The 8,994-nt window shown below is 36.2% G+C and overlaps 1 protein-coding gene across 4 annotated transcripts in view; it reads left to right on the forward strand.

Moving 5' to 3' along the window:
* Positions 1-8,994, forward strand: part of LOC106880835 (RYamide receptor) — a 438,750-nt gene that overhangs the window by 227,076 nt on the left and 202,680 nt on the right. For 3 of the 4 annotated variants that reach the window (XM_052973295.1, XM_052973294.1, XM_052973296.1), the window contains exon 2: positions 630-678. The exons of the other annotated variant lie outside the window; for it this stretch is intronic. The gene's annotated coding sequence lies outside the window, so the exon portion shown is untranslated. The remainder of the gene's footprint in view (positions 1-629; positions 679-8,994) is intronic. 4 annotated transcript variants of the gene reach the window in all.

Consider the following 8,994-nt stretch of genomic DNA (forward strand, 5'->3'; position numbering starts at 1 on the left):
TATATATATATATATATATATATATATATATATATATATATATGTGTGTGTGTGTGTATACACACATTTGGTTATAGTCTGATATCAAGTAACAAAGTATAGATGTTATAACAAAACACTCAGCTCCACGAGAAGATTCTTTTATTTAGGGGTACACAGCAGTATTTAATTAAATTCTCCTATGTTAAACTGTTAATGCTGGTTTGATTTTAATTGCTTTCTCATTGTCTGGTGGTGATAATTACTGTTAGAGGTGTGCTGATATAATTGCTTGCTTCTTTTGCAGTGATTATGCTTGTAGTTTTGGTATTGTTGTTGTTGTTGTTGTTGTTTCTGCTGTGGTTGCCACCATGCCCTTTCTCTTCCGCTTCCTTATCCTCCTCCTGCTCCTGCTCCTCTTTTTCCGCCTCCTCCGCCTCTCCTCTTTTTCCCCCTCCTCCGCTTCCTACTCCTCCTCATTATCTTTAACGTCATCACCATTATCATTATCATCACCATCGTCATTGTCACCATCATCGTCGTCGTCGGTGTCATCATCATCTAAAGTTGTTAGTGTTGCTGTAATTACGCCACGTAGTCATTCCATAATTATTTTATAACAATGTTTTCTTTTTTTTTCTTTTTTGTAGTTGATTTACAAAAGTGTTTTGACAGTGAAATGGATATCGTATAGAAAAGGTATGTTAATTTAATCCCTTATAAGGAAAAGTAGCTACATGCACCCCCACCCTATATATATATATATATATATATATATATATATATATATATATATATAAACCTATTCATTGATACAGTTCTATATTTAAGAGATGAAGAATTATGTACATTTTTTTTACATTATTTACATTATTTACATGTCCTCATCTTATTTGTTGTTAACACAGCATTTCGGCTGATATACTCTCCAGCCTTCATCCGGTGTCTTGGGAAAATTTCGACCCTGGGTTCTCATTCCTAAAGTATTTATAGATGTTGTTATCATCGAGTTATATCGTCTTGAAAGAAAGAGATGATCTATCCATAATTTCGGACCCATTGCAGTACGTTCTCTTTTCCCTAAAGTTAACAATGGTTAGAACACCATCCTGCATATGACAAACAATACAGCGACTGACAATCAGGAAATATAGAATAATAAATCTTCAAAACGAATTCAATCATATTCTCCAAGGCAGCCTATTATTCTAGTAGTGTTTGGTCTATCAGGCTGCCAAAATTTAATCTAATAACCTCTCCTATATGATACAGCATTAACGTGATTTAAGAAATGCAAAATTACAAGAGACTAAAGGATGCAATAAAAGAAAATGATAATTTTAATGAGGTTGGAAAGGAAATCTTACTTCCCTCACCAGTTACTTGAGGTCCAAGATACATAACTGAAAAGTAGATACATGGCTGAAAATGACGTAATTCCAAATGCCCAGAAATTACACAAAATATCGTTCCTGGACAGGTGGCATCTGACAGGCCAGATTTTATTGCAAGAGTTTTCCAACTAAAGAGACACAGTAGAAAATAATATCTAATACATGTGTGTGTGTGTGTGTGTGTGTGTGTGTGTGTGTGTGTGTGTGTGTATGTATGTGTGTGTATCTGTGTGTGTATGTCTTTTTGCCACACCACTGCTTGGCAACCGTTCTGTGTTGGTTTATACGCAAAAGAAGAGAATATAATTAGTGCCAGAGTGAAAATAAGTTCTGTTGCAGTTTTATTCGCTTAAATACTAAAATGCAGTGATCGTGCATGGCTGCACAGTTCAACGACGGAAACAAGTAAAAGATGAGAAGAGTAAAACACATAGATTATGAAATATTAAGGTGATTTCTTGGTATTTAACGAAGCTATCAAGCTGAAACCTCATTAATTACAATTTCTTTCCAATTTAACATAGCAGTGCAGGTTAGTAAAGAAATTATAGAGACTTTCCATTGAATCATGTCTAATAATTATTAAGCAATCGTTACATAGAAACCATATTGGAAAATGCATAGAAAATGCATAGAAACCATATTGGCAAAAATACTTATTCCTAAGCAATACATAAACATGTGAAACCTTTCCCCATCTAACTTTAGTTCTCGTTGTAGAACTAATATAGGCGACAAAACTCTGACTCAAACGCTGAACACTGTCGAGTCAGACATTTTCTGACCAACCTCAATGCTCATTCTTGCTGCCTCACTTGTCCTTTCTCATGCTAGCTCAGAGGCTAACGAGAATTTTCTGGCAAAAAATGTCAAAAACACCAGTGACATTAGGATTTACAGCATAAAGTTATGAACCTAAATAATGAATGACATTTACTGCGTTACTCTTCACTTTTTAGCAATAGGTCTATTATCAGACGATAATAATATTGATTTCTTGCCATCACAGAATGCCATGAATATGTAATGAAGGGATATGATCTTTTGCATAATTTGCTGTTAATTATTTTCTTAACCCTCGGGCAATGAAATGAAAGGTCAACACACCCTGTATACAAATGTAAAATCATGAGTAACGGATTAAAATATCTTAATTTTATAGAATTTATATCAATTTGCGTTTCTTTGTGGTCAGAATATGATTAGAATATTGTTAACGAAATATAGAAGTTGATAACGATGATGAGGATGGTGATGAAGATCGCGGTGACAATGAGGATGAGAGGCAGGTAGGTAGTAATGATGACGGTGGTGGTGTAAGTGGTGAGGGTGTTGATGATAATGATGATGGCGACGACGGTGATGATGATGATTATGATGATGATGGCCGTTATGATGATAACGAAGATGTCTGACAATGAGCAACATGATGACAATGATGATGACGACGATACTGATGATGATGATGATGATGATTGTGTCTGCGACGATGAAAGCTAGCGACAATGACGACGATGATGGTAATATTAATGGTGGTGGTGGCAGTGGTGGCGGCAGCCTCGGTAATGGAGGTAGTGCTGATGGCGGCGAAGGTGGTGGTGATTGTGGTAATGGTGGGATGATGATATTAGCGATGATGACGACGACGACGCTGATGATGATGATGATGATGATGATATATCATGATGATGACGATGGTGACTACAATTATAATGATAAAAACGCTGACTGCAGAACTAATTATGAAGAACAGGATGTCAACTTGGATGACCCTAAATATAACGAGGTCCAAGGGAATACTGGTCGATGTGATTTACAACCGACAGCGTTCTATTCATGACCATTACGTCGATCGTTTTTTTACAAAGATCTCAGAAATACATTAACCAATATTAACAGCGTTCTCTGAAAGATCTCCCTGTGATTTGAATGAGGTTTTGGTAGTAATTTTGGCAGAGTAAATCACTGCAAAGGAGAAACCAATTCTAGCAGAATGCAGGGGTATGATGCATTAGAAAAGATGGGGAATAAGGTATATACACTGTTGTTAATGCTGCTTATGATGATGATGATGTCAGTGATGATGAGGAGGAGGAGGAAGAGCTGGGGGAAGAGGTGAATTATGGTGATGATCAAGATGATGGTGATCAAGATGATGATGATGAGGGTAGTGGTGGTGATGACGATGATGAGGATAATGATATGATGATCCCGATGATGCTGGAGATGAAGGTGGTGGTGTTAGAACGTGTGGAGTGGTGGTGGTGGTTGTACTTTAGAGGTGGTACTTTACTGTTGGTAGTGGTGGTAGTGGCGCTGGCGATTAAGGTGGTATTGGTGATAGTTACAGTGGGTTTTGGCGTTGGTAGAAGGGCTGGTGGTGGTTGAAGGGCTGGTGGGGGGAGAAGGGGGTGTTGTTGTTGGTGGTGGTGGTGGTGATGGTGGTGTTTGCTTTTGATTGATGGTGATTGCTAATAGTTGCGTATATTTTGGTTGTGTATGAAGCCGACGCTAGAACACGGAACTGCTAAAGATTATTCAACCTCATTTGTTTGTAGAGTGCGGTTCCGAACGCCTCTAGCTAGATTTTAAATTGAAAATGAAAAAAAAAAAGAAAGGAAAAGAAAACAACAACAAAAAAGAAATATGTGTTAACTAACGAATTATAGGCGATGCAGAGTTCAGCATTTTATCAATTAGCGTCGTGTATCGATAATTAGTCGAAATATTTTGCCGCTAATGAAAAGAAGGATATAAAGAAAGAAAAGTAAAATGTATAATATAAACTGGAATATACACAATTCGTCACTTAATTAACATAAGCCCTGGAAGCAAATCACAGTGGACCATTCCTCTCCGATATTCAAGAATGCTGAGTATGTTTGCTGATGCTGTTGTTGTTCTTGCTGCTGTCACTACTACTACTGTTGCTGATGCTGCTGCCGCTGCTACAGCTACCACGACTACCACTACCACTCCTACTACTACGGCTACTACTCCTACTGCTACTACCACTACCACTACTACTACTACTACTACTACTATTACAGTTGCTGCTGCTGATGTTGCTATTGTTCTTGCTGCCCCTGCTTTTGAGGTTAAAGAATCGTTAAAACGTCGGGCAAAATGCTTAGCAGGAATTGATTGAACTTATGTTGTGACAAACATTTTGATCTATGTTTCTGGTCTGTATATATGTACACATACATACATACATACATACATAGACACACACACATATGTATACGAAGGGAAGCCAAGAATTATCCATACTTTCGTCAAACACCTCTTTATGTTTACAATGCTTTCTACGCATGTGTCATTATAGCTGGTAATATTGCAGTCACGTGATCGAAGTTTGAGCCTGATGGCGCCATTTTTCTGTCTGGCGTTACACAGTAAACATGACCGCTCAACAAGCAATGTGCATCAAATAAGAACAAACAGCAGTGATCTCATTTCTCTAGTCGGAATGTGTGCCAGGTGCTGAAGTTCATCGGCGGCCTTTAGCAGAATGCGGGGACATTGCACTACCGAGTAAAAGTGTTTATCAGTGGGTCGAGAAGTTTGAAATGGCCAGACAAGCATGACGCTGAAAGAGGTTGCATGACGCGCATCAACCTCCACCGATAAGAAGATTCATCCAGCTCCGAAAATGGTAATGGTGAACCGGTTCACCATTACATCACTCGGATCATTGCTCTTTGTTCCTCTTTGGTGCACATTGCTAGAGGTACGATCAAGCTCAAACATTGATCACGTCACCACAATAGTACCAACGAAAGGCATCCGTGAGCGGATGGCTGTGTGACAATGATGAAGATATATTATGGGGAAAGTGCAGAACATTTTTGACTTCCCTTCGTATATATACACATACCTATATATTTCGTCATATGAAAACAAACAAGTTTGTTTTTGAAGCGTTGAAATGTATTGTAGAACAAGTAAAAAGGTAATTTTTTAAAATCACATAAATACTGAACAGCATATATAAGCGATAAAATCCTTTTAAGAGCAGTAAAGTTTGCTGGCAACCGGAAAATGTTTCTGCTCTTAAAAGGATTTTTGCCTTTATATATACTGTTCAGTATTTACGTCTTGAAAAAAATTCTTTATACTTGTTCTAATATACATACATACATATATAATCATAAATATACAGGGATTAGCATTGAGTTGCTTCTCCAACATACTGAGAATTTAGAAATAGCAGTCAAAGAACTACTGATTCTAAACTACAAATTTTTCTCTAAACGGATGGTAGAACAATTTGTAGTTTAGAATCAGTAGTTCTTTGACTGCTATTTCTAAATTTTCAGTATGTTGGAGAAGCAACTCAATGCTAATCCCTGTATATTTATGATGATAAATGGTTTTACCGATAAAGGTTTTTTCATACTGAACTACTTGGCAAAATTGTTAATTATTAATTCTATTATTAATTGACGATTCCCTGCCCTTATTCTTGTATACATACATATATATATATATATATATATATATGTATATATATATATATACATATTTACACACACATATACATTTACATATGTGTATGTATACATACATGCATATATACGTACATACAATATCGAAGAGGAAGAGTAAACCTATGCCTTACTTTTCTCAGGTTTAAATTATGACATAGATTTCGTTATCTGCATTCGAAAGATGGCGCCAGTTATTTCTTCAGAGGAAGAATTTAAATGATTAAATTGATAAGAGACATACATACATACATACATGCATACATACATAGCCCAGGCAACAAATCGACTATATCGATCCCACCGCTCAACTATTACTTATATCATCGGCCCTGAAAGGAAGCAAGACGAAGTCGAACTTAGATTGTAAATCAAGAAGAAAAACTGCTAGGTATTTTGTTCAGCGTCTTAACGTTTCTGTTAAATCGCCGCCTTTATCTTCACGTTCATTATAAGTACAGAAATGGCTGCTTTATCACAGGAAATAGATTGCGGGGGAGAAAAATTATGGTCGCGGGGAAGCAGTGTGATTAGCAGTAGTTCCCGAAAGACGAACCAAAACAGCAGAAAGAGAGAAACGTTGAAATAAGATAAGGAATACGTTTCAATGCGAAGAAGTGCGAGAGTAAGACGGCCTTCTTTCCTTTCTCGACACAGTAATGTAATTTCTATATATAATGTGGTAATTTCTGCTATGGTACATACACAAATGATATAAAGGTTGCAAACTAAAATATAATCAATAAGATTTCTCCTCTAGGGCTTTCATGGCCATCTATCATCGATTATATTTTAACATCCTCCTTCCCAATGTAACGATGTTTATTAAATTAACACTGCGTATAGACATGTATGTATGTTTGTATGTATGTATGTATGTATGTATGTATGAGATATGGATAGATACTTAAATTTATGTATATATATATATATATATATGTATATGTATGTATGTATCTGTATATACATATATATATATATGTATATATATATATATATATATATATATATATATATATATATATATATATATATACATATTCATATACATACATATACATGCGTTTATATGTAAGTGTGTATGTACGGACTGTATGTTTGCATGTATGTATGCATATAAGTATGTAATTTGGAAATACATACTCAGAATTGCTGTGGTATAGGAATAACTATATATGTAATTTGCACTTATTTCTATACGCACAGATAGACACACACACACACACACACACACACACACACATACACACACACACACACACATATATATATGACTATGTTGGTAATGGTTGGAAATTGAAAAGTGGGTCTTGGATATACCTTTGTGAAAACTGCTTCCATTTCTGAACATTTTATTCCCATAAAACACTTCTACAGTGCTTGTGATAATTCTAAAATTTGGGACAATTAACAATAGGATGCTTCAAGAAATTCCATACTTGGGAATGAAAACTAGGAATATACTATAGCCAACTCTATATTTTTACATCTTATTTATGTCAGATGAAAGACAGGAAGCAAGTTCTAAAATGTTTTGTAATCCGCGGAAATGAGTGCAACACAAGTGCACTAAGCAATCTACTCATCCGCATACAAAACAGTGAAAATAAATACATCTTCAGTATGAGTATAAGATAAGGTTGTATACACGCACTCACACACAAACACACAGACACACACGCACGCGTACGCACACAGACACGTACGCACGTGCACGCACAACACACACATAAAGAAGAGTCAAAATTGATAATTCTGCCCTGGATCAATGGACAGAATAATTCTATCGTTATACCTATATACGATTCAACATTTTATATATATATATATATATATATATATATATATATATATGAGTATAAATTTAGACAAAGATATAATCATAGCCACGCGCGTGATTTGGTGCACATAGGCTCAACCGGCGAATTAAATGTATATTAATAAATTCAGTGCCAAACTTGGCACAGATTGTGTGATAGGTTTCACTAGGTCTGGCCGATAGTCTTGTAGCACTTGTAGAGTCATCAATATCTATATAAACTCAGACACAGATGGTTAATGAAATAACTGATAGCCCATGGAAAGTATCAATGCCACTGTTAGGTTAATCAGTGTAGATAAGAGCACGTGTTTACGTTTTTATCTCACGGTGAGCGATACTTATAGAGAGGCGGAAGTCGTTATCTATCTCACATTAATCAGAATAGAATGACCTAGTGGTATCACAGTAATATTGTTAACTAATGTGGCATTGTGCTTATAAAGATATATGTTTTTGGGTATATATGTAAATATACATACACAGTCCTCGACATTATTCAATATATACAACCCTCTTTAAAGTTTGCACCCCTGCATAGTACACACATCGCAGAAACATGTTGGCGGTGTTCAAGACATTACCCATTTTAACAAGTACTTTATCATGAAATACTTTTCATAACTGTGTTTCTCTTAATTGATGAAGAATAGAGATTATTGACGACAAAAGTAGGAGAGTAATAATTGTGGGTGCAGTTCTCGGTTAATTATTTCGCTGTTCATTAATGAAAATTAGTTTGTGTATTTCGATATTTTAATCAAAACATATCTCTACCACTCTGTTCTCCTGCATCTCTCACTTTCCTCTTTTACCATAGCTGAGAAACAGAGAGCAGAAGACAAGAAAGAGAAAGGGGAAGATAAATAGGGAGAGGGAGAGAGGGAGAGAGAGAGGAGGAGAGAAAGAGGGAGAAGGAAAAGGAGAGGGACAGTGAGAGAAAGAATGAGGGAAGCATAGCTTGACCAGTCCATTATAAATCGAATTTGAAAGATGTGCAAAAAATATATGTCGATAACTATCCACACACACTCAGATATATAGACCCATATACAAACACACAAACGCAAGGGGTGTGTGTATAAATATAGGCGCAGGAGTGGCTGTGTGGTAAGTAGCTTGCTTACCAACCACATGGTTCCGGGTTCAGTCCCACTGCGTGGCACCTTGGGCAAGTGTCTTCTGCTATAGCCTCGGGCCGACCAAAGCCTTGTGAGTGGATTTGATAGGCGGAAACTGAAAGAAGCCCGTCGTATATATGTATATATATATATATATATATATATGTGTGTGTGTGTGTGTTTATGTGTCT

Source organism: Octopus bimaculoides, chromosome 15 (genome assembly GCF_001194135.2).
Source record: "Octopus bimaculoides isolate UCB-OBI-ISO-001 chromosome 15, ASM119413v2, whole genome shotgun sequence".
NCBI classification, from domain to species: Eukaryota; Metazoa; Mollusca; class Cephalopoda; order Octopoda; family Octopodidae; genus Octopus; species Octopus bimaculoides.